Here is a 26,795-nt window from a genome sequence, read left to right as displayed (position 1 = left end):
AACGTCTCTGGGGAAAGCGAGTCGCAGCTTGATTTGAGGCCGATCTGCACTGCGGGAAGCCAAGCCCGTAACAGGCTCCCCGCATCCCTGTGCTCATGTTGGGTCAGGTATGCAGCCCATGTTAACATATTGGCTCCGTTCCCCCCTACATCCACACACACACTCCCCATTTCAAATAGGGAAGCTTCCAGGCTCCCTTGCCTTGAGCCTCACCTCCAAAACCAACCAACTTCAGATTCCTCCCCATCCCCCATCTTCTATGCTTCAGAGCTGCCTCCTTCACAGCAGGTAAGGACATGTCTAGCGAGGTTTTGGAAGCCAACCAAATCAGGGTAGGTCTCTTAATAGTACAGTAATTCCCAGTGAGTAACACCCTTGCCTTTGCTAGCAGCAGAGGCCGGAGTGGGCGTCTTCTGACACCTCTGTCTTCTCGGCCGTTTCTGTCCTACCAACCACCTCTCAGGCGGCCGAGTCGAGAGGACGTTGTCCCCTGAGGGACATCTGAAGAGCTTCTCTCTTGGTGGCCATGGCTCTCCATCTCACTCAACTGGCGGTCTGGGATTAAGCATGGAGCGGCAGCGAGGACCCGGCACCTAAACTGCTCTGGCGCCAGGTAGGGAACGATTTCAGAGCTTTGTTTTGGAAAGCAAGCAGGCTGGAGGTTCTCGCGCGCAGTGCCTTGTTCGCATCCCGTAAAGATGAGAGGTGCGTTTCCTTCAAATCTGATGACCTAAACACGAGGCAGAACTTTCTGGTGGTTAGAGCTGTTCGACAGTGGAGCAAACGCCCCTCAGAAGGTGGTCGGGTCTCCTTCCATGGAGGTTGGTTGGCCCTCTGTCATGGATGCTTTATCTGAGATCCCTGCCTTGCAGGGGGTTGGCTTAGATGACCCTCGGGTGTCCCAACTCTACAATTCTCTGGTAACCCAGGAATCCAAATCGAGCAACTTCACTGACAGCAGGGGACAAAGCTGGCATGAAGGGTCAGTTAGGGAAATGTAAAATTTATTTCATAACTCAATTTGGTGTGCCCATTCAGATTTTTTTTTGCCCTTTTAAAACTTATTCTGAATTAGTGATTGCCTTTGGGGGAAAAGCAGGGTTTGCAAATCGTCCGAGGTAGTAAGGCTGCAAGCTTCCAATGAGTTGTCTGTGCAATTAATTTGATGAGTGGCCTGGCTCCTGGCTCGTTTACTGGGTTAGGAACCACAGCTGCAAACTAGACATTCACTAGGAACCAGATGCCTTTTCTTTCATATTTGCAATGCCTTGTTTGTGCAGGCAGATGTTCCGCATTGCTGTGTTTTCTGGGTGCTGCTGGTGCCCAGAAAATGCATGTCCCCTTCTGCTTCTGACTGGTTACATCTAAGCAATATTTTCAACGGCTGTTTGAGTGGGATTGGGGCACAAAGCTCAAACTGAAGATTTAAATTTGCTCCTAAATTTGCGTTCTCATTTTATATTTTTATGTTGTGAACCGCCTTGTGATCTTCGGATGAAGGGCGGAATACAAATTTAATAGGCAAATTATAATGATGATGATGACGTAGCGTAAGGTTCCAAATTTAATCTCTTTGAAAGTCAATGTTGGGTATCTTCTATAGTGATGGAAGAGGTCAGATATCTTGGAAGCCCATTTTGACTCAGACATACAGCCTGGCTAGGACTGATGAGAGTTGTAGTCCAAATATCTGGAGGACAAAGTTGGTTAAGGCTCTCTTTACCAGCCCGGAGGTTATAGCAAGTTATAGAGCCAATGGTGGTTCAGTGATTAGAGTGGTGGGCTAAAACCTGGGAGGCCAAGGTTCGAATTCCAACTCAGCCATGAAGCTCTCCCTGGGCCAGTCCCTGCCCCTCAACCGAACCTGCCTCACAGGATTGTTGGATGATTAAATAGAAACGTAGAGTTGGAAGGGACCTTGAGGGTCATCAAGTCCAACCCCCTGCAATGCAGGAATCTTTTGCCCAAGTGGGGCTCGAACACACAAACCTGAGACTAAGCGTCTCATGCTCTACCGGTTGAGCAAGAATGAGTTTGTGGTGTTGCTTGCATACCTACCAGCTTTCATTGGAAAGAAATAAAAGGGAACGCCGAGGCAGTTCAGATAGAAGAACGACAAAATAGCACCGTGAAACCAGTTCAGTGTGGGGCTCGATTCCATGATATGTTCAAGATATCATGAAGTGTTTGGATGTCTCTTCGATGATCTTGTGATATTGCTGAAGAAAGTTCTGCAAGCGAAAGTCTGAATTTAACTTACTGGCCTTGATTACGTTTTTATTCCAAAAGGACTCCGTTTTCATGCATCCTGTCCCTTCAAACTGTGCAGTATTAATATCTGAGTAGAGTAGAAAACGATCAACATTTAATTATCAAGCTGCAAAAAGCTTTTAATGTAGCCCCATGGAATCTTCGGCCCAGCACAGGGTTCGAACCCACGACCTTGTGATTATGAGTCTGGTGCTCTACCGACTGAGCTAATGAGGAGGGAGAGAACCACCTTGAGCTCCATAGGGGAAAGGGTGGGATATAAAAGAAAGAAAGAAGAAAGGGTGGGATATAAAAGAAAGAAAGAAAGAAAGAAAGAAAGAAAGAAAGAAAGAAAGAAAGGTAACGAATAATGTCACATTCCCAAAGTTCATGGAATGGGAACCTAAAGGTTGATCTGTCATGCATTAAGATGATCTCAAGCTTTCTGAATTCTCAAAAGGACACATTTTTTGAGATTTAATACTATGAATAAAGTATTTTTTAACTGAAAGTTTATTTAAATGAACAGGTTGGACAGTCAGTGACTAGGTGTACGGGGGTCTCATGTTATGGAGGGTGATGGGTCAGGGGCCCTCCCAGGTTGGACCCTCAGAAAGCCCCACTGCCACAATCACAAGACAAACCATGGAGTTCTCTTCCTTTGAATTTTTCCAATGTGGAAGGGAGAGAATTGGCACTCTGCAGGAGTCTGGATTTTGCCCACAGACCTTCCGGTCCATAGCTGCAAGGCATTGCATTAAGAGTGGGTTATGACTGGATCCCATGCACCTATTTTAAGAAACACAAAACAGGCCTCTTGATCTATTTTGTAGGGTGAATTCCATTGCTGTTGGAGCATGCGGTCACCCAGGTGGTGCGTCAGAACAAAAACACTGTTTCTTTGCAGCTACTGGGATAAAACAATGTTGTTAACAGATGCAAATGCTGTTAGTCACTTCAGGCAGGCAAGGTCTGACTCACAGGCCAACATGGGGTTCAGTCCGTCTCTCAATGCAAACCTACCAGATTCGCAGTGCCGTTAACAATACAAAACACATTTTGCAATTGAATGTTGAATTTGAATTTTGTGATGCAATTTGCGACCCAGAAAATGCATGCAAAAATGTGTACGTTAGGGGAAAGTCTGTGTGAAATGTGTATATTAGTGAAAATAGCATGTGAAAATTTATTGTATAAGAGGGAAACTCTGGCCAAAAAACCCCACACCACTATGTAGTGAAATTTAAGGGTGGGAAGGTGTACCAAAATGTATACAAATTGTGCTGTCTTTAAAAAATAAATCAGTCACAAACTGATGTGGAAATCAGGTGAACTGAGTTGGAGAACTGAGAACAGAAAGGAAACTGAAATGGACAGATTTGCCCATTCCTAATCGCCATCTGCCAGAAAAAATCCCTTGGGCATCCTGAACTGCGATGAAAGGCAACTTTGGCCTGCCTGACAGCCATTCTGCTCCAGCACAGTGCTGATGGCAAGCTCTGAGCTCATAATGCAGGACATCCAAATTAAATTTCTCTTCTGGGAAGGATCTGGAAGAAACGTCTCTGGGATCTGGGCTTGCAAACTGTCTGGTGCCAATTTCTGAACGCCTCACTGAGCTGCATGCTAGAGCAGCCCATAATTGCCAGCTTGGGAAGGCCTTGACTGCAGGAAAACATCCCAACCCCTTAATCTTTGCAGGGTCCTCAAACCATCCCCAGTTTGTCAACAACCTTAGTCAAGCTTTACGCATCTGCAATGCTTCCTTCTTCCTGGCAGGCTTGTGTTAACGGCTAAGGGGAGCGTTTTCCAGCGAGCAATATATATATAATTTTTATTAGTTTTCAGTTACAATAATTCAATAATAGCCTCATTATAACAATGCCAAATTAGAGTACAATTGATAATGCCAATCATTCAGATGCCAAGTTATATAATTTAGGTGTCCTGTCCCCCCTCATGCTAGAATTGATGGCTTGATGATTTACCGTATTTTTCGCCCTATAGGACGCACTTTTTCCCCTCCAAAAATGAAGGGGAAATGTGTGTGCGTCCTATGGGGTGAATGCAGGCTTTCGCTGAAGCCTGGAGAGTGAGAGGGGTCGGTGCGCGCCGACCCCTCTCGCTCTCCAGGCTTCAGGAAGCTATCCCCCCAGCCCGGCAAGCTCCGGGAGCGATGGCGAGGTTGCGCGCAACTTCGCCATCGCTCTCGGACCCGTTCTGGGGGCTGGGGTCGGGGGAAGCTCGGGCTTCCCCCGCCCCCAGTCCCGCAAGCTCCGGGAGCGATGGCGAGGTTGCAGAACCTCGCTTTCGCTCCCGGACCCCCAGCCCCCAGGCTAAAAATGAAGCCAGGACAGCTAGCGGGATCCCTCTTCATTTCTTCATTTCTGCTTTCCAAAATCTTATTAATTTCAATTACACTCCAGTCAAAAGAGCAATCCCTTATACAACAACTGCAATATTAATGACTTCCGTCCATATTGACACATTAGATGATTTATAAAGCTACAGGTGAAGCATTCAAACTATATTCTTGTTCTTCCTGTGTGTGGCAATTATTCTGTCCATGATGTTTCTTCCTGTCCTTGTAAAATATTATGTCTATCTTTTCCTGGTTGTTGCTGTTCTCCATCATGCCTTGGGAGGCAGTTGAAGGATGGATGGCAGCTAACAGATTGAGGTTGAATCCTGACAAGACAGAAGTACTGTTTTGGGTGACGGGGGCAGGCGGGTGTGGGGGACTCCCTGGTCCTGAATGGGGTAACTGTGCCCCTGAAGGACCAGGTGCGCAGCCTGGGAGTCATTCTGGACTCACAGCTGTCCATGGAGGCACAGGTCCATTCTGAATCCAGGGCAGCTGTCTACCAGCTCCATCTGGTGCGCAGGCTGAGACCCTCCCTGCCCACAGACTGTCTCGCCAGAGTGGTACATGCTCTGGTTATCTCCCGCTTGGACTACTGCAATGCGCTCTACGTGGGGCTACCTTTGAAGGTGACCAGGAAACTGCAATTAATGCAGAATGTGGCAGCTAGACTGGTGACTGGGAGCGGCCGCTGAGACCACATAACACCAGTCTTGAAAGACCTACATTGGCTCCCAGAATGTTTCCGAGCACAATTCATAGTGTTGGTGCTGACCTAAATGGCCTCTGCCCTAAATGGCCTCTGCCCAGGATACCTGAAGGAGCGTCTCAACCCCCATCTTTCAGCCCGGACACTGAGGTCCAGCGCCGAGGGCCTTCTGGTGGTTCTCTCCCTGCAAGAAGTGAGGTTACAGGGAACCAGGCAGAGGGCTTTCTCAGTGGTGGCACCCTCCCTGTGGAATGCCCTCAAATTAGATGTCAAGGAAGCAAACAACTACCAGACTTTTGGAAGACATCTGAAGGCAGCCCTGCTTAAGGAAGTTTTTAATGTTTGATGTTTTATCATGTTTTTAATATTCTGTTGGAAGCTGCCCAGAGTGGCTGGGGAAACCCAGCCAGATGGGCGGGGTATAAAAAATACAATTATTATTATTATTATTATTATTATTATTATTTGGATGGAGGATGGACGTCTATATGGGTGTGATTTGAAAACCCTGGTTTTTGTGTGGCCGAAATGTAGCTGCGTTGCAAGAGTCATCTGAGCTGTTTGGTCCATTTTTGCACCTGGCCCCTGCCATCCCTGCCACGCGGCCCCTGGAAAGTTGACCAGGATGGAATGCGGCTCTGAAGCTGGAAGGAGTTCCTCGCCCCTTGGGAAAACTCTGCCAAGCTAGATGGGGCAACGCCGTGTCTCCATGGGAGGCAATCGCAGATTGCCTGGTGAGCGTCTGCCTGCACCCAAACAACATATTGCTTTGCCTAATGAGCCAGCCTGGAGCCAGCTGCTCTGCATTTCTCCCTTTAATTGACTCTGCAACTTTATATGCCAGCACGGAACTCAAGGAAGCATAGCATTCTCCCGTCCAGACACTAACCAGACCAGACCTGCCCAGCTTTGGGGCTGACCTGTCCTGGTTTGCCGCCTGAGGCCAAATGGGACAGTGCTGCCTCCCCACTGCCGCTGCCTTGCCAAAGCCTCCCTTCCAATATCTCAGCAACCGCTCGCCAGACTCTCACGAAATCTTGCAGAGCTCTGGGATTTCTCCAGGGACTGCTGTCCCATGGGATTCTGCCGCCAAGGCGGGCCTCTTCTTCTTCTCCTCCTCCTCCTCCTCCTCCTCCTCCTCCTCCTTCTTCTTTGTGATTTTAAATTTTGTACATTTCAATAATTTTACCATCATTTTAACATTTCAAAACTCGCTTCCTTCCCCCTCTTTCTGTGGTTCCTTACATCTATTTTCCTGCATGTTCCAAATTAAGTTAATTTGAAGTTAAGTTTATTCATTTATTCATCTACTTTAAATACATACTCTTGTAAAGCTGCAGGTTATTACAATAATCCTGCCAATGTTCTTTTCTGTTTACTGTTTATTTGTAAATATTCAATAAACTGTTTCCACTCTTTTCTAAAAAGTTTGTTATCTCGATTTCTTTTTTCCCCAGGAAGTTTCGCCATTTCTGCATATTCCATAAAGTTTTTGTGTCCATTCTTCTTTTGCTGGGACTGTTTCACTCTGCCTTGTGAGCAGACCGCCCCTGGCAAGCTGGGGGCATCATGTGCCCTCGGACCGGGCCCCGGGCCCCTGTTGCGCCTCCCCTTTCACATTTTGCTTTATGGATCTCCCTTTGCCCAGCACTGAAAACTTTGGCCGGCCACCTTCCTCCTTACGTTTTAACACAACCAGGGTGCCAAGCCAGAAGGAATTTAGACTTTTGGTTGTTCAGCTGACGTGACAAGCAAGTTTGGAACGGAAGGACAGGCTTGAACATGCCAGAGTCGGGGCAGCTGGAGTTCTGCGTTTTGCCGTGCCTTCCTCAGGGCAGGAGACCTCGAAGAAGAAAGGGGTTGCTTGTAGGTCAAGGAGATGGGGTCCAGAAAATTGGGGAAAGAGAAAGAGGAGGAGGAGGGAGACAAGGCGGCCTGGATTTTTATTTATTTATCTTGTTTTCTTTTTAGCTCTACAGCTTTTTATCCTATGTTTTATTAAGTTGTCCATAGTTTAACACATATATTTCAACACATAGTAATTTTATTTCTTTTGTTTTGTCAGCTTCCATGGTCTTTTCATTTCTCTACCTCTGTTACACCCTATCTTCTCTCTCTTATACCACCACAACAACACTACTATAATCTCTGATTTCTTCTGCTGCTCATAGTCCAAATCCTGCTGGCTTGTTCATCGTAGTATAGGATTTCTTTAGTCCAAAAAAGGTTCCCCTTCTTCCACAAAACAATCCTCATTAAGTTCTCTTATTTTGGCTGTTAACGTTGCCAATTCTGCATGGTCTTGCCTATCCTTTTTTGGTGGGAAATTATGCTTCTGTCCATTTTTGAACGGAAGCTTTTTATCTCTACACCTTCTTCCCCACAGACAGGGGCCTCAGCTACGTTAGTCAAAAAACAACGCTTTAAACATGTTATAAACATATAATACAACAGATGGCGCTAGAGAGCAAACAAATTTCTGATGAGATTTTTATATAAGGTTTTTTTGTTATACCAATTTGTTATAAGGATTTAATTTCTGACTTATTTATAGCGGGGTTTTTCCTATGTGTAGATCCACCCAGGGATGAGGACTCTGCGCCCCTTTCAGTTTTTGGTGGACTCAAGCTCCCATCATCCCTGACCACTGGCCTTGCTTCTTTTTTTTTTTTTTTATATAATATTTATTAAAATTTTCAAAAAAAAAAAAAGAAAATACAGAAAGCAAAAATTTACATACGTTCATAGCCTTATTTTCATATATCCGCTTTCTGGGACTCCCCCCTTCCCCCACCCCTACCGTATTCCTTTTTCATATTGTTGGCTCCACAAGCTCTCAGTTCTAATTAAAAACTTAATTTGTTAAACCATTATTCGAATTTAAAATTTCTGCACTCCACATCAATACCCTTAATAAAACACAAAAAATTTCTTTCCCAGGGCCCACCCCATTTTCATTCCACAATTTCCCTTTTTTTAATAATAAAAACTCCCCACATAATAAAAATATCAGAAATAAGAAATAAAGAGTATAATAGATAAGACAAAGCTAGTTCAAAAAAAAGAAGTTAACAAGCCTTTGGATTTTAGTTCTCCCCCCCTGTCCCCGGTTTAATTTCCCCCTGACCACCAAACCATGTTATCCGCCTGGGATTCTTACAATCCATAAATCACCTATTTCCCCCAACTCCTTGCTGGTTTTTACTTTTCTTTTTTTTTCCCCTTTCATAATCATTTTTAGAACACTTAACTTCAGATCTGTAATAAAACTCCCCCCATTGTTCTTTCCAAATTGTAGTCCAGTTTCCTCTTGTTCCGCTGCTGAAACGTTCTAATTCAGAAGCTTAGTAAGTCTGCAGGGATTATTATTATTCAGGAACAAAAACTTGCGTTCAGTCCCTTCCTTTCTTCAATAGAAAATTCTATTGTCTCCTTTAGCTGAACACCCTGTAGACAAAATATTGTTTCCGTTTCGCAGCTTTCCCAGAAGATTACCAGTCCTGTAAAATTCCAATGGTGTTTTTTTCACTTACGACCATCTTTGTAATGTCCCGAAACTCCTCTAGGGGGATTGTTATAACTTTGTCTTCTCTAGTCCAAAAGTCCGATTGTTATCCATATTTTCGCCATTTTGTATCCAAGTTTTAACAAATTGTAGCAAATTGTAACAAATTTAGCCAGCAAAGTTCTCATAATAAAATCCTCTCTGCTTCCCGACTTTGACAGCTACTTTGACAGCTGTCAAAATCTCCGACTCTTTTCACCAGGCTCTCTCTTCAATCACCCCGGTTCCCAGGGGGGGGGGGGTTACGTTTCTTCTCCCTCAGTTCATCCTCCAGCACAGTTCTTATAATTCCCCATCGTGAAATTCTTGGTTTTTATCAGCAATACAAATCTTTTTGGACCTTGGTTGCCCCGTCCTTGTCTTGAAAGGTTTACAATAGGGGGGGGGACTGACTTCCTTTTTGGATCCCCCCCCCCGCTCGTATCCAATTCAAAAAGAAATTCTTTTTTTCCTCCTTTTAAACCCAGTTTCCAAATTACTCACGGGTTGTTGTCTAAAAGTCCGAATTTTCATTAGAAGAAGTCAGCGCTCTCCGCCGGATGGCATGCGGCTGCGCTCGGCAGGGATAGCAGAGGACTCAAAGCACCACGCTTCTCCCCGGCACCCGATCCTTAGCCTTTAAAAAGGCTCCTTCACGAGTCGGGAGGGCGCTAGCGGTGCCAGCCGAGTCTCCATGTCCACGACCCTCGTGGCCGTGGTTTTTAAGGGTCCCCGCATCGCCGGTGCGGTAGGACCCAGCCCCTGCCGAGCAGACTCCCTCCGGAGCTCGGAGGGAGTCCGCCATTCGGCGATGGCGCCAACCCGGAAGTCGACCACTGGCCTTGCTTCTTGAGGCTGATGGGAGTTGGAGTCCATCAGCAATGGGAGGGCCACCAATTCCCTGCCCCTACCTGGGGTGAATAGGCAGGTCTTGAACTGGGCTCAGCCCTCAAACCCGCAACGCAGGCAGGTCAGGCAGGCTCAGGCTGCTTCTCCATCTAACTCCATATAGTCTACTCTGACTGGCAGCTGCCTCCCAGGGGCTGAGGCAGACATTTTCACACGTCACCAGGATTCAAAAACCTGCACGGCCGGCCCTCCCCAAAGCCACGCAGCAGGGACAGGAGCCCTGAAGTGTTGCTCCATCAGGATGATGGGAGTTGTGTTGTTGTTTAGTTATTTAGTGGTGTCCGACTCTTCGTGACCCCATGGACCAGAGCACGCCAGGCACTCCTGTCTTCCACTGCCTCCCACAGTTTGGTCAAACTCATGCTGGTAGCTTCGAGAACACTGTCCCACCATCTCGTCCTCTGGCGTCCCCTTCTCCTTGTGCCCTCCATCTTACCCAACATCAGGGTCTTTTCCAGGGAGTCTTCTCTTCTCGTGAGGTGGCCAAAGTCTTGGAGCCTCAGCTTCAGGATCTGTCCTTCCATTGAGCACTCAGGGCTGATTTCCTTCAGAATGGAGAGGTCTGATCTTCTTGCAGTCCATGGGACTCTCAAGAGTCTCCTCCAGCACCAGAATTCAAAAGCATCAATTCTTCGGCGATCAGCCTTCTTTATGGTCCAGCTCTCACTTCCATACATCACTACTGAGAAAACCATAGCTTTAACTATACAGACCTTTGTTGGCAAGGTGATGTCTCTGCTTTTTAAGAAGCTGTCTAGGTTTGTCATCGCCTTTCTCCCAAGAAGCAGGTGTCTTTTAATTTGTAGAGTTGGGAGTTGTAGTCCAACCCAATCCAAAGGCAACAGGCTGGAGGAAGGCTGGCTTACACCATCTTAAATGTGTTAGCTTTTCGGGTGCTGCAAGGCCCTTGGCAGACTACCCTTCTGGAAATGGCTATTTTATGCAGTAGCTCATGTGATGACAACGGAAATCCGCTGCACTTCCCCGTGGGGAGGAGTTGCAGTGGACCGCGTGGCCAACCACTCCCCTCCGGGGGTGTGGGACCTAGTCCCCTGTTTCCCGGGGGATCCCAGCAACGTCAGAGCACGGCCAGCCAATCCGCTGACCGGGGGGCGTGGCCGGGGCCATTTAATCAGAGGCGTGAGCCAGCGGGCTTCCTCTTTGGCTCGCTTCCTCAATCACCCGCCCTCCCTCCCTATTTTGCAGGTTTAGGCACTGGCCTTGCTTGGTCGCCATTGAGGGGCCCGGTAGGAATTTTCCACTTGGCAAATTGGCACTGGCCACTTGGTTTTCGCCTGCCTCGTAGCAATGGTCACAACTTTGTTAGGGTTGCGGTTAGGCATTGTTTGACCTTGTGATGGGGGAGGGGAGGTGTGGCCATCACCTGCCCCTCCAAGCTTAAGGGTATTCCATTAAAGCAATCCGGGGGTGTGGATCTTGTCTGAAGCCCGGGGCCATGACACGACCCCCGACGGGAACACCATGGGGAGCTTGAGTTGGTCTGCATCGACGGGGCTCCCCCTTCTGGTGGTTTACCCTTACCGGACTCCCTGCGCAGCGGGCAGGAGTCAGATATAGTCAGGTCCATTCAATGCCTAAGCTAATACTGCGCACATTCTGTAGTCAATAAAGTTGTGGCCAAATTTGCCCAATAAGATTAGCCTAATATCTGTTTCCTTGTGTGTGTTATTTCCCATCGAGGGGGGGGCCTTCGGGGTCTCGACACGCAAGTGTGGTCCCTCCCTGCTGAATTAACAGCAACCTCGTCCCCGCAGAGCCTGTTGCAAAAGACTTTGTGAAGTTTCCCTGCTTTCTTCCTGCCTTCCCTCAACACACCCGCCGCCCTACTGCCGTCCCACCAAATCCCTTCTGGGTTTCCTTCTCCTGGTGCATTGCAAGGGATGTCTGTGGGCTGGTTTTGTTATCATTGCCTTGCTCAGAATAGCCAATGTATAGAAGCCGTGGAGCTGTCCAACAAGAGAGAGAGAGAGAGAGAGAGAGAGAGAGAGAGAGAGAGAAATAAAAACATGAGGTTTGACATGTCGAACTCAGTGCAGGAGGACGAGGTTCTCCCCTTTTAGATTATCACTATAATGATTGCTATTATAATAATTGGGACACAGGTGGCACTGTGGGTTAAACCACAGAGCCTAGGACTTGTCGATCAGAAGGTCGGTGGTTCGAATCCCCGTGACGGGGTGAGCTCCTGTTGCTCGGTCCCTGCTCCTGCCAACCTAGCAGTTCGAAAGCACATCAAAGTGCAAGTAGATAAATAGGTACCACTCCAGCGGGAAGGCAAATGGCGTTTCCGTGCGCTGCTCTGGTTCGCCAGAAGCAGCTTAGTCATGCTGGCCACATGACCCGAAAGCTGTACGCCGGCTCCCTCGGCCAATAAAGCGAGATGAGCGCTGCAACCCCAGAGTCGGCCATGACTGGACCTAATGGTCAGGGGTCCCTTTACCTTTATTATAATAATTATAATAATTGCATAATAACTAGAATATGAACACACACACACACAAAATGGCTTCTAAGCAGTTTATGACCGTGAAATCAATCCATAATTAAAATGCACGAGAGCATGAAAACATCCTAAATTAAAATATACGATGAAGCGAACACTTTAAAAGCATAAAAATGAAAGCATAAGAAAAAAATACAGTTAAAACAATAACATTGCAAGTTAGGGGAAATGCTTGCTGGAAGACTTGTGTGTTCAGGAGCTGACAGAATGCCAACACCTCAGCAGGAGAGAGGACGTTCCACAACACTGGTGGAAAAGCACACACACACCCCAGTGTCGTTGAATCAACGGGAGAGTTGGAGGGCACTCCAAGGATCATCTAATCCAACCCCTAGCAATGCAGGAATCTCAGCTAGATCATACATGGCAAGTGGCCATTCCACCTCTGGTTAAAAACTTCCAAGGAAGGAGAGTCCATCACCTCCCGAGGGAGACAGTTGCACCATCGAGCAGCTCCGACTGCCAGATAGTTCTTCCTGATGCTGAGTCGGAATCTCGTTCCTTGCAGAGTATGTGCCTGCCAAATGTTGCCGCAAGCCGATAATCCTCAGGCTGTGGTGAAATGAATCAGTTTCCCGTAGCAGGTTGTAGTGCCCTTCCTGGGCAGTGAAGAGGAAGATGACTTTTCAGGTCATGTGCTCCAGAGTCATTTAGGACTTTGTAAGGTCAAAAAAACGATGATCATGGCCACTGGTCCCATCACCTCCTGGCAAATAGAAGGGGAAGAAATGGAGGCAGTGAGAGATTTTACTTTCTTGGGCTCCATGATCACCACAGATGGTGGCAGCCACGAAATTAAAAGACGCCTGCTTCTTGGGAGAAAAGCAATGACAAACCTAGACAGCATCTTAAAAAGTAGAGACATCAGCTTGCCAACAAAGGTCCGTATAGTTAAAGCCATGGTTTTCCCAGTAGTGATGTATGGAAGTGAGAGCTGGACCATAAAAAAGGCTGATCGCCGAAGAATTGATGCTTTTGAATTCTGGTGCTGGAGGAGACTCTTGAGAGTCCCATGGACTGCAAGAAGATCAGACCTCTCCATTCTGAAGGAAATCAGCCCTGAGTGCTCACTGGAAGGACAGATCCTGAAGCTGAGGCTCCAATACTTTGGCCACCTCATGAGAAGAGAAGACTCCCTGGAAAAGACCCTGATGTTGGGAAAGATGGAGGGCACAAGGAGAAGGGGACGACAGAGGACAAGGTGGTTGGACAGTGTTCTCGAAGCTACCAGCATGAGTTTGACCAAGTTGCGGGAGGCAGTGGAAGACAGGAGTGCCTGGCATGCTCTGATCCATGGGGTCACGAAGAGTCGGACACGACTAAACGACTAAACAACAACAACAAGGATAGTGATAAAGCGGGATTTCAGATCCAAACTCCTCTTTCTCCTCCACTTCTTCTTCTTCTTCTTCTTCTTCTTCTTCTTCTTCTTCTTCTTCTTCCTAGCCTCAATTTCTTCCAGATAGATAGATAGATAGATAGATAGATAGATAGATAGATAGATAGATAGATTTCTTTTATTTCCAGATAGTTCTTCCTGAGGTTGAGTCGGAATCTCGTTCCTTGCAGAGTATGTGCCTGCCAAATGTCGCCACGAGCCAATAATCCTCAGGCTGTGGTGAAATGAATCAGTTTCCCGTGGCAGGTTGTAGTGCCCTTCCTGGGCAGTGAAGAGGAAGATGACTTTTCAGGTCATGTGCTCCATGGGTGGCGCTGTGGGTTAAACCACAGAGCCTAGGACTTGCCGATCAGAATGTTGGCAGTTTGAATCCCCACGACGGGGTGAGCTCCCGTTGCTCAGCCCCTGCTCCTGCCCACCTAGCAGTTCAAAAGCACGTCAAAGTGCAAGTAGATAAATAGGTACCACTCCAGCGGGAAGATAAACAGCGTTTCCGTGCGCTGCTCTGGTTCGCCAGAAGCGGCTTAGTCATGCTGGCCACATGACCCGGAAGCTGTACGCCGGCTCCCTCGGCCAATAAAGCGAGATGAGCGCCGCCACCCCAGAGTCGGTCACGACTGGACCTAATGGTCAGGGGTCCCTTTACCTTTACCTTTAAGGTAAAAGTAAGGTAAAGGACCCCTGGATGGTCAAGTCGAGTCAAAGGCAACTATGGGGTTTGGCGCTCATCTCGCTTTAAGGCCAAGGGAGCCAGTGTTTGTCCACAGACAGCTTTCCGAGTCGTGTGGCTAGCAGGACTAAACCACTTCTGGCGCAACAGGACACTGACGGAAACCAGAGTGCACGGAAACGCTGTTTACCTTCCCGCTGGAGCGGTACCTATTTATCTACTTGCACTGGCGTGCTTTTGAACAGCTAGGTGTTTCTACACACGTGCGAGCGCCAAAACCCAGAAGTGACCCGTTCTGGTACTTCTGGGTTTCGGCGCGTCGGTAACCCAAAAACGCGAAACCTGAGCGTCTGTAACCCGAGGTATGGCTGTATGGAGACTGGGCACATTCTGCCCTGGCATAAATTGTGTGCATGCCATCTCTGATGCTTCTTTGCCAAGGGGTTGGGCTAGATGACCCTATGTGTCCCTTCTGACACTACAGCCCTGTGTTTCTAAGCAGTGGTGGGTCTCAAATTTCAGCGGTGCGCAGTGCGATGCCAAAATTTGGTGCCCCTGCCTCTCACACTCCCTTCTAAAGCATAGTTGTGCCATCCCCAGCGGGTTCCCCCGAGGCTTTGCACCCAGTGCAACGAAACCGGTTGCGCTCCCCAAAATCCATCTCTGATTCGAAGTGCTTAATAAACACGTGCTTGATTTTCCCATTTTTCAAACTGTACATTATCAGCTTTCCAACAGCACACACACACACACACACACACACCCCAACTCCACATTTAGTGCCCAATTGCACACTATAAAAAACAACAGCCTTGATTCCATTCTGATACCTTGCCTCCCAGATCAGGGTCAGTATTGTTACAGACTCATCACTTTGTCGCATTTCTGAAAAGCAAAATCCTGGCCACAGGCAGAGCTGGCCTTAGACCAGAAATGGTCCCCAGGTGAGACTGAACTTTAGCAGATTCCTTCCCCCACTTGCTCTCCTTCTGAATACCTGAATATTTTGTTATTACTTTTATCGCCCATTTCACAACTTTCACGCCCAAGATGCATGCATGATTTATCCCTGCCACACAAAAGAGGATAAACTGGAACGGTGGATTGAAATCACTCACAAGCACCTGCCGCTTGCTGAATGTGTCAAATTTTCATGCAAATTAAAACAACAGCAACAACCACGAAGCTAACATTAACCCAATGCAAATCATGCAGGAGCAGTCTAACAAACGAAGGTGTCATATTCACCCGATCTTCAGAGGATAGTTACGCAGGGAGTGAGGACAGGAGAGGAGAAATTCGGTTTGCTTCTCATTTAAACATTTGAAACACAGCCGGTCTCTGAAATTCACATTTCTTTTAATTTTGCATTGTGGTTCTCCGATAAAGCAATGTGTATATTAGGGTGATGTGGTCATTTTTTTTAAATGCATGTATTTGTGAAAATGACATCCAAGAATGCATTAGATTAAGGGGAAATGTTTTGCGGAGGAGGTGTACTAAAATTAATTGCAGGGGGTTGGATTAGATGATCCTTGGGTACTTCCAGCTCTAAAAAGGTAAAGGTAAAGGACCCCTGGATGGTCAAGTCCAGTCGAAGGCCACTATGGGGTTTGGCACTTTTACTGCTTTTCAGGCCAAGGAAGCTGGCATTTGTCCACAGACAGCTTTCCAGGTCATGTGGCCAGCAGGACTAAACTGCTTCTGGCACAACAGAACACCACAATGGAAGCCATAGTGCACGGAAACACCGTTTACCTTCCTGCTACAGTGGTACCTATTTATCTACTTTAACTGGTGTGTTTTGGAACTGCTAGGTTGGCAGGAGCTGGGACAGAGCAACTGGAGCTCACCTTGTCGCAGGGATTCGAACCGCCGACCTTCTAATCGGCAAGCCCAAGAGGCTCAGTGGTTTAGACCACAGCGTCACCCGCTCTGTGATTCTACATTGATACATTTTTTTGAGGACACTGCTTTAATATATCAAAAATCACAAAGCGATGTGGAAATGTGGAGAACCGAATTTCAGAATGGAAAGATGAGAAACTCGGAGACAGATGACGGCAGCAAGAATATTATTGGCACAAAATTGAAAGCAAGAAGAATCACCGACAAAAGAAGATTGGAGGATGAAATTGATGGACTATGCAGAATTAGATAAACTAACAGGAAGGATTTGAAACCTGCGGGACCATAAATTCTCAGAAGACTGGAGTAAATTTACGGACTATTTGAAAAGTAATTGTGATGAACCGATTACGCTAGTAGGTTTGCAAGAAGCTTTGTAAGGTGAATTATTTGAAATATTGCAAAAAAGACATTGAGGAGAATTATTAGTTAATGATAATTAAAGGTAATATGAAATTAAGAAATGCATAATAAGTGACAAGAACGGAAAATCATCAGAGGTGTTGACGGAAGTCCAAAAAATATTGTATAAGATGAGAAGTTCTGTTGTATGAATGTTAATTAATGTGTTAAAAACCAATAAAAATGTATTTTTTTTAAAAGAGAGAAACTAGGAGACAGTCCCAGGACAGGGAACCTCCAAGAATGGTGCCCTTGGCAGTTGCATGGATCCAGCTATTGAACTTTTAAGTTTCTTTAGAGGAGAGAGAGTATTGGAGAGACAAGCTTTCAACATCACGAGTCCAGCTGATTCCTGCTTGATATTGATCTCTCTCTCACTCACTCTCAATTCCAACTGCTATAAACTTCCTTCTTTATCACCTCTTCTGCCTCCCTATCTCCTCTTCCTCCACTTTCTCCTTGCTCCAGTGGATATCTCATTCAAGAAATGCCCCCAAGCTACCGAGACTCCATCTCCTGCCATTATTTTCCCAGCGATGAAACATCAGCCACCACCGTCTTAGACTATTAGCCAGCGATCTGACTAACAAAGCCAGATGCTGTGATTATTTATGTGATGCCACTCACAAGGCCTGTGGCAAAGGTAGATCTGCAACAGCCACTGGTGTTGAAAAGGGGGGGGGGGGGGACTGTCGTAACTTCCGCCAGCACTTTCTGCCATATAAAATCGCAGATCTCCCCAACAGTGTTCTGGGGACTGTCTGTTTTGGGTGAACTCTAGATAGGCGGAGATACACTGTAAGGTTGTTAACATTTGCCCACTCACAACCTAGGAGGTTCAGACCCTCCGAGTGCTTCTATTTTCCAGGGACAGTCCTGGATTTACAGTAATCCCGGTTTCTGATTTGATCCTGGAATGTCCCACTGTTCCTAAAAGGTAAAGGGACCCCTGACCATTAGGTCCAGTCGTGGCCGATTCTGGGGTTGCGGCGCTCATCTCGCTTTACTGGCCGAGGGAGCCTGCGTACAGCTCCCTCGGCTAATATGCAGAATTCTGGTTGGCTACTTCGAGAATGCGGGTGGCGTTGTGGGTTAAACCACAGAGCTTAGGGCTTGCCGATCAGAAGGTCGGCGGTTCGAATCCCTGCGACGGGGTGAGCTCCCATTGCTCGGTCCCAGCTCCTGCCAACCTAGCAGTTCAAAATCACGTCAAAGTGCAAGTAGATAAATAGGTATCACTCCGGCGGGAAGGTAAACGGCGTTTCCGTGCACTGCTCTGGTTTGCCAGAAGCAGCTTAGTCCTGCTGGCCACATGACCCGGAAGCTGTACGCCGGCTCCCTCAGCCAATAAAGCGAGATGAGCGCCGCAACCCCAGAGTCGGCCACGACTGGACCTAATGGTCAGGGGTCCCTTTACCCTTTTACTTCGGGAACAGGGTGCTGGACCAGACAGGCCGCTGCCCTGATCCAGCGGGACTTTGTCTTCTGTTCTGATTGAATATTGCTGTGTTAACTAATGGGTCTCCTTGCATCTGAAGGCCACTTTCAAACTTGATAACCAGAGGGTTTGGGTTTAAAAGATCTGCCAAGCATAACCCGCCGTCTCTGTGACTGGGGATCTATTGGAAAGAGCCACAGAATGAGAGGGTCGCCTGAATGAGACAATGGGCCATTGAGTTGGCGACCCGTCTCAACCACCAGATGGGTCTCAGCGGCGGCTCCGAGCACAATTTGTTCCGATGGCTGAAACGCGCTTGTTACCTTGAAATATCCTGGTGTTTTCTTCTTGAGGCATTTTAATTAAGTGCATTCCTTCCTTGGGTTGAAGAGACAGCAAAGATAATATTAGGAAGAACTTTCTAATTGCTAGAGCAAAGCAGGGAAGGAATGAGCTTCCAGGGAAGGTTGTGGCGGAGGAGAAACTTCAAACATTTCCAGAGAAAGGATGGGTGGGAAATTGTTTTAAACAAGGGTATCATCAAGGCTGTGATGCAGCTGGAGGGCGAAATGAGGCCTCTCAAACAAAATTTGGCTTCCTGGGAATGCATTCAACTTCCTTTTTTCTTTCTTTGTTTGAAAGGGACTGTTCTCACCCTTATAGAGGTAGTAAAGGGACCCCTGACCATTAGGTCCAGTCGTGACCGACTCTGGGGTTGCGGCGCTCATCTCGCTTTATTAGCCAAGGGAGCCGGCGTACAGCTTCCAGGTCATGTGGCCAGCATGGCTAAGCCTCTTCTGGCGAATCAGAGCAGCGCACGGAAACGCCGTTTACCTTCCCGCCAGAGCGGTACCTATTTATCTACTTGCACTTTGACGTGCTTTCAAACTGCTAGGTTGGCAGGAGCAGGGACCGAGCAACGGGAGCTCACCCCGTCGCGGGGATTCGAACCGCCGACCTTCTGATCGGCAAGTCCTAGGCTCTGTGGTTTAGACCACAGCACCACCTGCATCCCTTAGAGAGGTAAGGTGGAGGTAATTCTGAAGGCCATGTATGTGAACAATCTCTGCTGAAATTCCCAGTGTTTGGCAGTATCAGGTCTTTATTATTTTATTCACATAATATACATTCTTTACAACAGACAACTCCAAAATAAAATCATATATAGCAAAACCATAAGTCTCATGTTTTCAGTGGTTGGCAGTATCTGGTTTTGGTGCAGAGCTTCATTCAGCAGAGAGGGCAGGAGGGTCTCCAAAAATAGCAGCCTTGGATCATCACCTTTAGATGCAAGGGATGCAATACCCATGGCCATCTGAAAAGGTGGGACCCGTCAGACTATTACGTCCAGTCTTAAGATTACCTAACTGCACCACTGGATAGAGGGCCTAATACAGAAGTTCCCCCTATATGTTGCTGGACACCAACTTCCATCAACCCCAGTCAGCAACGCCAACGGTCAAGGACGATGGGAGTTGTAGTTTCGCAGCAGATGGAGGGCATCCCATTGGCTATTCCTGACCAATGAGTCCTGTTCCTTCCGTCTTAGAGAATCTCCTGTTTCTTCTCACGCCCTCCAGCTTCTGAGCTCCTGCATCTAAAAGAAGGAGCAGGCCTTCCAAGAGAAGCGTGCCATGAATCCCAAAGCGTGCTGTTTTCTGGCAAGGCAAACCAACCCAACTGGTCTTCCCAGTTTGGGGGAAGGAAGGGTTGGCACCTCGGGGCAGCCGCCTCGGTGTCACCATGAAGGTATTAACATTCCTCCGAAGCGATGGCGCTGGAGTTTCTGGCTGCGATGGAGAGCTTGTGGTTGAAACGCTGTAGAAATGCTGTAGCTGAAATGTGACACAGAACGCAAATATCCAGCAGACCAAAGTTTCCCTCTGGTCCAAACCTCACAGTGGCCAACCAGAGGCCTAGACGGGAATCTCACAAGCAAAACCCCACAAGCAGGGCTCCCCATCTGCGATTCCCAGCAACCAGTCTTGAAAGGCACACCCACCCAGCCAAACTGGGAAGACCAGTTGGCCAGCACCCTTGAGAAGCTGGCCCCAATAGGTTCGCCCTTCGTAGCTGCCCTGGGCCCTCCATTAGCAAAGTCCTACCTAGCCCAGGCAGCTCACACAAGATGTACTAATGGACACCAACTTGGGTGGCTTTAAAAGAGTATTAGGACGCGGGTGGCGCTGTGGTTTAAACCACTGTGCTGCTTGGACTTGCCGATTGGAAGGTCGGCGGTTCGAGGCCCGCGATGGAGTGAGCTCCCGTTGTTTGGTGCCAGCTCCTGCGAACCAATAATAATAATAATAATAATAATAATAATAATAATAATAATTTTAAAAAATTACTTATACCCCGCCCTCCCCAGCCAGAGCTGGGCTCAGGGCGGCTAACACCAGTAAAATTACAATAAAAACATAATTGGGGGGGGGACAATTTAAAATACAGTGGTACCTCGGGTTAAGTATTTAATTCGTTCCGGAGGTCCGTACTTAACCTGAAACTGTTCTTAATCTGAAGCAGCACTTTAGCTAATGGGGTCTCCTGCTGCTGCGGCGGCGGCGCCGGAGCACGATTTCTGTTCTCATCCTGAAGCAAAGTTCTTAACCTGAAGCACTATTTCTGGGTTAGCGGAGTCTGTAACCTGAAGCATATGTAACCTGAAGCGTATGTAACCCGAAGTACCACTGTACAGGTTAAAAAATACAATTTAAAATGCAGCTAGCAGTTCGAAAATGAACCTAGCAGTTCGAAAGCACGCAGTGCAAGTAGATAAATAGGCACCGCTCCGGTGGGAAGGTAAACGGCATTTCCGTGCGCTGCTCTGGTTTGCCAGAAGCGGCTTAGTCATGCTGACCACACGACCCAGAAAAACTGTGTGGAAGTGGACAAATGCCAGCTGCCTCAGCCTGTAAAGCAAGATGAGCGCCGCAACCTCAGAGTCGTTCGCGACTGGACTTCACTGTCAGGGTATTAGAAAAGATTTGTGGAGGAGAGGGCTCTCTGTGGCTACTTGAGACTAGGACAGTGGACTAGATGGCCCAATGGCTTGATCCAGCAGCTCTTCCCATATTCTTAAGTACTTCACCTCCCTAGGTGTCAGGGACTGGACTGAGGAGGAATGGTGGAGACCGCCCACCCCCTCTTGAACCTTCCAGAGAAGAGGAGGGCAGTATTGATTTGCAGCAGTGGTTTGCGTGTCGAGACCCCGAAGCCCCCCCCCCTCGTTGAGAAATAACACATACAAGGACACAGATATTAGGTTAATCTTATTGGGCAAATTTGGCCACAACTTTATTGACTACAGAATGTGAGCGGTATTGGCTTAGGCATTGAATGGACCCGACTATATCTGACTCCTGCCCGTTGCGCAGGAAGTCCGGTAAGGGTAAACCACCGGAAGGGGGAGCCCCGTCGATGCAGACCAACTCAAGCTCCCCCTGGTGTTCCCGTCGGGGTCGTGTCATGGCCCTAGCCCTCGACCCGGGCTTCGGACAAGATCCACACCCCTGGATTCCTTTAATGGAATACCCTTAAGCTTGGAGGGGCAGGTGATGGCCACACCTCCCCTCCCCCATCACAAGGTCAAACAATGCCTAACCGCAACCCTAACAAAGTTGTGACCATTGCTACGAGGCAGGCGAAAACCAAGTGGCCAGTGCCAATTTGCCAAGTGGAAAAATTCCTACCGGGCCCCTCAATGGCGACCAAGCAAGGCCAGTGCCTAAACCTGCAAAATAGGGAGGGAGGGTGGGTGATTGAAGAAGCAAGCCAAAGAGGAAGCCCGCTGGCTCGCGCCTCTGATTAAATAGTCCCGGCCACGCCCCCCGGCCAGCTGATTGGCTGGCTGGGCTCTGATGTGGCTGGGATCCCCCGGGCAACGGGGGACCAAGTCCCCGCCCCCGGTGGGGAGTGGGTGGCCACGCGGTCCACCGCAACTCCTCCCCACGGGGAAGTGGAGCGGATTTGAAGAAGGTGACAGCCCCGAGACAGGTGAACAGAAGAGTTGGGAGGAGTTGGGAGAAGAGAGCGGGGGAGACAGAGCAGCCAGCTGACACGTTATCACTGGAAAGCATTCCTGGTCCCCCTTCTCCCAGAACGCTGCATGCATTGAAAGTGCAAGAGCAAAAGATAAAAAATTACGGAACTACAAACCTAACAAAAGTAGTCCTAAACAATAAACGTCCCTTTCTGCTCAAAAACAGAAGAATATTCCCCCTGCCCCTGTAAAGATCTCGTTCTCTTGTTATGAAGGCAAACAAGGTTTTTTTCCGCTATATCTTTTCAAGTCGCTGCTTGTGAACAGATGGGGGAAGCTCTCCAAAATTTAAGCAGGAAAGGGGAACTTTACAGATAGGGAGTACCGTATTTTTCGCTCTATAGGATGCACCGGACCACAAGACGCACCTAGTTTTAGAGGGGGAGAACAAGGGGAAAAAAATCTCTCCCTCTCTGTGCAGCACTCCTTCAGCAAAGCGGCAAGAGAAACGGAGCCCCTTCCATTTCTCCTCCCGCTTCGCTGAAGGGGCGCTGCACAGCTCTCCCTGTGCAGCACCTCTCCAGTGAAGCGAAGCCATGAGAGCAAGAGGGATCGGTGCACACCAATCCCTCTTGCTCTCCTGGCTTCAGCAAAAGCAACGCGAAGCCTCCGGAGGCTTGCTTTGCGTTGCTTTCGCTGAAGCCATGGAGCCTGCATTCGCTCCATAAGACGCACACACATTTCCCCTTAATTTTTGGAGGGGGGAAAGTGCCTCTTATAGATCGAAAAATACGGTACTCTACAATTCTGTGATTCTGCACTTTGCAACATGTGGCCACCCTGATTTCAGGCCTGCCAGACCCATTTTCTGACCGAAGCTCCATTTTGCAGGCATGTTTTCCTTTCCCCATCTGCTTCCCATTGCCGAATGACTCAGAGGGATGGCTTTTCGTCAGGGGAATTTCCCGGTGAGAAGTGCCAGCACCCAGCTTGAGGGTGACAGCCTCTGCCACGGTGCCCCCTCCCTCTCTCTCCCTCCCCTCGTGAGTCAACACTGGCAAGCATTGCACAAGAGTCTCCCAAGGCCAAAGAGAAGGGAGAAATGCAAACAACATTACTCAGCCCCCGGGAACGCCAGGATCCATTCCCTCCAAGCGCTCGCCCTCTTCGCCTTCCTTCCTGGAAGACTGGCTGGCTCTGTGCCCACCAGGTGCCTCGTTCCCCAGAAGAAGCCAAAAGATTTTTCCATCGCTCTTGCCAGCAAGTTGCATCTGTGCTCTGCCATGGTTGTAGTACGACTCATGCAACACGTTGGCGACTAATATACACACAATAATTACCAAAATAATTATACATTCTTTATCAATCTTCTGAGAAAAATAGAAAACCTTGTGCAAAGCCACAGAGACCTATGAACTACCCAGCCTAAGATGAACTTAGAATGTCTGATTTCAATGGACTTCAACGTGGTTGATTTCAACGTGGCTTTGTTATGAGCAGCCTGGCTTGGTGGGGGGGGGCGTGTCCTTTCCTTCCCTCCCTCCCAACCTCCAGCTCTGCGACGGAGGTATGAAGAGTCCTGTCATCATCTCTTGCTAATAAGTAGGTGAGCCAGAGACTGGGAAGGCTGCTCAGCCAGGCAGAGGAGAGTCTCAAGGCCAGACAAATGAATAAATGCACAGGTTTATTCGAGATGAATCAGACTTATCTAAGCAGAATGGGCTTGGCCCCGGTAATTTGCAACCCACTAACTAGGCAGGGTGCCTTTCCTAGAGGAGTTGTGAAGCTTTGAAGATCCTTCTCATGGAGGCGATTGCGGGGAACCGTCAGGCGAAAACACTTTCCCTCCCTGGGCTGGGTGGGTGAGCAGAGAAGGATTATAGGGAGCGTGACCGGTTTACCCACACTAGGTGCTGAGCCGAAAGGGTGCCACGGCGCTGACTTAGAATGGAAGGGAAGAGATGGGGGAGCGCCGAATTTTGGTGTCGCACGGGGAGCCCCTGAAATTTGAAAGCACAAATTCTGCTAAGCGTCCACTGGAGGCTGCCTGGTTTCTGATGCTGGGGGTGTGGCTCTAGGGCAGTGGTGCCCAATGTGGGCATTAGTGTCCCCTGGGGGGGATTACTGGGATGGGGGTGCTAAGAGGAAAGGGGGCAGCAAGGGGGGGCAGCAAGGACTATCAGGCTGTGAGAAGCTGGCATCTCTGGATCCAGTTACAGTCATACCTCGGGTTGAAGTAGCTTCGGGATAAGTACCGTATTTTTTGCTCTATAAGACTCACTTTTTCCCTCCTAAAAAGTAAGGGGAAATGTGTGTGCGTCTTATGGAGTGAATGCAGGCTGCACAGCTATCCCAGAAGCCAGAACAGCAAGAGGGATCGCTGCTTTTGCTGCGCAGCGATCCCTCTGGCTTCTGGGATTCAGAATATTTTTTTTCCTTGTTTTCCTCCTCCAAAAACTAGGTGCGTCTAATGGTCTGGTGCGTCTTACACGGCGAAAAAATAGGTATTTTGGGGTTGCGCGCTGTGGCGACCCAGAAGTAACGGAGTGTGTTACTTCCGGGTTTTGCCACTCGCGCATACGCAGACGGTCAAAATGACGTCACGCGCATGTGCGGAAGTCGCGAATTGCGACCCGCGGATACGGGTTGTGTTCGCTTCTGGATGCAAATGGGGCTCCAGAACAGATCCCGTTTGCATCCAGAGGTACCACTGTGCTGTGTTGGATTTTATTGCATTGTCTTCTTTTGTGAGCCTTGCAAAACACTATTCTGAATAATGCTTTTTTTGTAGGGTAAGGGGCACAGGGGATAGGTTTATGGAGCTAGGAGAACTGTGGCATAATAGGGTTTGGGGGCCACAGCTCTGGGGGTCTGGTGAGGCTCCATTCAGCCGTGGGGATGATTCTCAGTGCCAGATTAAACCCTGCGGAGGCCCCTAGGCAGCTGAAATCTCAGGGTCCATCTCACAAGTTATCTCCTAAAAGTTAGAAAGCTGGCTTGTGATTTTCTTTCAAAATAATCAATATTATTTTGATCCATTGTCGCAGGGTCCTGAAAAGGCCTATGCTGCCAATTTGGTAATCCGGCAGGGGTGTTAAAAAAAGAGACAAGCAGCATCTATGCCTAGGCTTTTTTAGGGAAGGGGTCCACATGGCAGTATCATTCTGCAAATGGATACAGATATCAAGCAAGGAGATTCCAACGAAACATTAGGAAGACCTTTCTGAGGGTAAGAGGCTCAGAGAATGGAATGGACTCCCCCGAAAGAGGCAGTTTTAGAGTGGCATGACCAGTGTGTTGGCATTGGTTCCACGCTGCAAAATGAAGAGAGGTAGAGAGCACCAAATTTTAGCGTCAAACAGGGCGCTGCTGACATTGAGAGCCCAAAGTCCACCACTGGCCTCGGAAAGTTATGGGCTCCCCTTTCTTGGAGGTTTTTAAACAGAGGTCATCTGAAAGTGATTCCTTAGCTGTGGTTCCTGCGTTGTAGGACCCCTTGGGGGGTACCTTTCAACTTTACAATTCTAAACCATGGACCCCCTTGGGCTTGCCAATCTGAAGGTTGGCAGTTCGAATCCCCACGATGGGGTGAGCTCCCATTGCTCTGTCCCAGCTCCTGCCAATGTGGCAGTTCAAAAGCACACCAGTGCAAGTAGATAAATAGGTACCGCTGTGGCAGGAAGGTAAACGGTGTTTCAGTGCACTGCTCTGGTGTCCCATTGCGCCAGAAGCGGTTTAGTCCTGCTGGCCACATGACCTGGAAAGCTGTCTGTGGACGAACGCCGGCTCCCTCAGCCTGAAAGCGAGATGAGCGCAGCAACCCCATAGCCGCCTTCGACAGGACTTAACCGTCCAGGGGTCCTTTACCTTTCTGTGATTCCACATGCAAATCTAAGGCACAGTGATGCTCGGACAGTATTGGGCACCTGGTGGTTCAGAGAGGAGGCAGGTACTGGAAGCAGGACTATTGCTGAATGAAAGTTGGGTACCAGCCCTAACCCTCAGCTTCATGCGATGCCCACGACTCGTAGTGCTATGAGAGAGGGAGGGAAAAGCTTCTCTCTATATACGGCGACTTGGGTCCCAGACTGCGGGTGTCCAGCGGTGCGCATGCTTGTATTCATGCGCGCATTTGCAGCTTGGCCTCCTTCTGCCGCCACTGCTCTCTGGCACCACAGCGCGACTGGGCCAGGGCCTCTGCCTCTGCTGTGGGGCCTCTGCAGCAATGGGGCAGGGCAGCGGGGCAGGGTGGCAGAGCGTGGGTGCCAGCAGCGGGCAGCAGCAGCGTAGGGCAGAGACCAAACGGCACATGCGATGGCCAGGCACCCACAGTAGAAATTGTGCCCTGATTCTAAGTTGTTTTTATATGCAATGAAGGCAGCAAGAATATTAATGGCACAAAAATGGAAGCAAGAAGAACTACCGATAAAGAATGAAGGACGAAGTTGATGGACTATGCAGAATTAGATAAATTAACAAGAAGGATTTGAAACCAGAGATTCTTAGAAGACCGGAGTAAATATATGAACCATTTGAAAAGTAATTGTGATGAGCAAATTACGCTAGTAGGACTGCAAGAAGTTTTGTAAGGTGGATTATTTGAAATGCTGCAAGAAAGACTATGAAGAGAATTATAGTTAAGGACAATTAAATGTAATATAGAAATTAAGAAATGCAGAATAAGTGATGAAGAACAGGAAA

At 48.3% G+C, this 26,795-nt stretch overlaps 1 protein-coding gene across 2 annotated transcripts in view; it reads left to right on the top strand.

Moving 5' to 3' along the window:
* Positions 1-350: 350 nt before the first annotated feature.
* Positions 351-26,795, top strand: part of FRMD6 (FERM domain containing 6) — a 144,068-nt gene continuing 117,623 nt past the window's right edge. For both annotated transcript variants that reach the window (XM_080977374.1, XM_080977373.1), the window contains exon 1: positions 351-613. The gene's annotated coding sequence lies outside the window, so the exon portion shown is untranslated. The remainder of the gene's footprint in view (positions 614-26,795) is intronic.

This window comes from Podarcis pityusensis (assembly GCF_964106645.2).
Source record: "Podarcis pityusensis genome assembly, chromosome: 1".
Taxonomy (NCBI): domain Eukaryota; kingdom Metazoa; phylum Chordata; class Lepidosauria; order Squamata; family Lacertidae; genus Podarcis; species Podarcis pityusensis.
The sequence above is the reverse complement of the archived record's forward strand: the minus strand, read 5'-3'. Positions and strand labels throughout refer to the sequence as shown.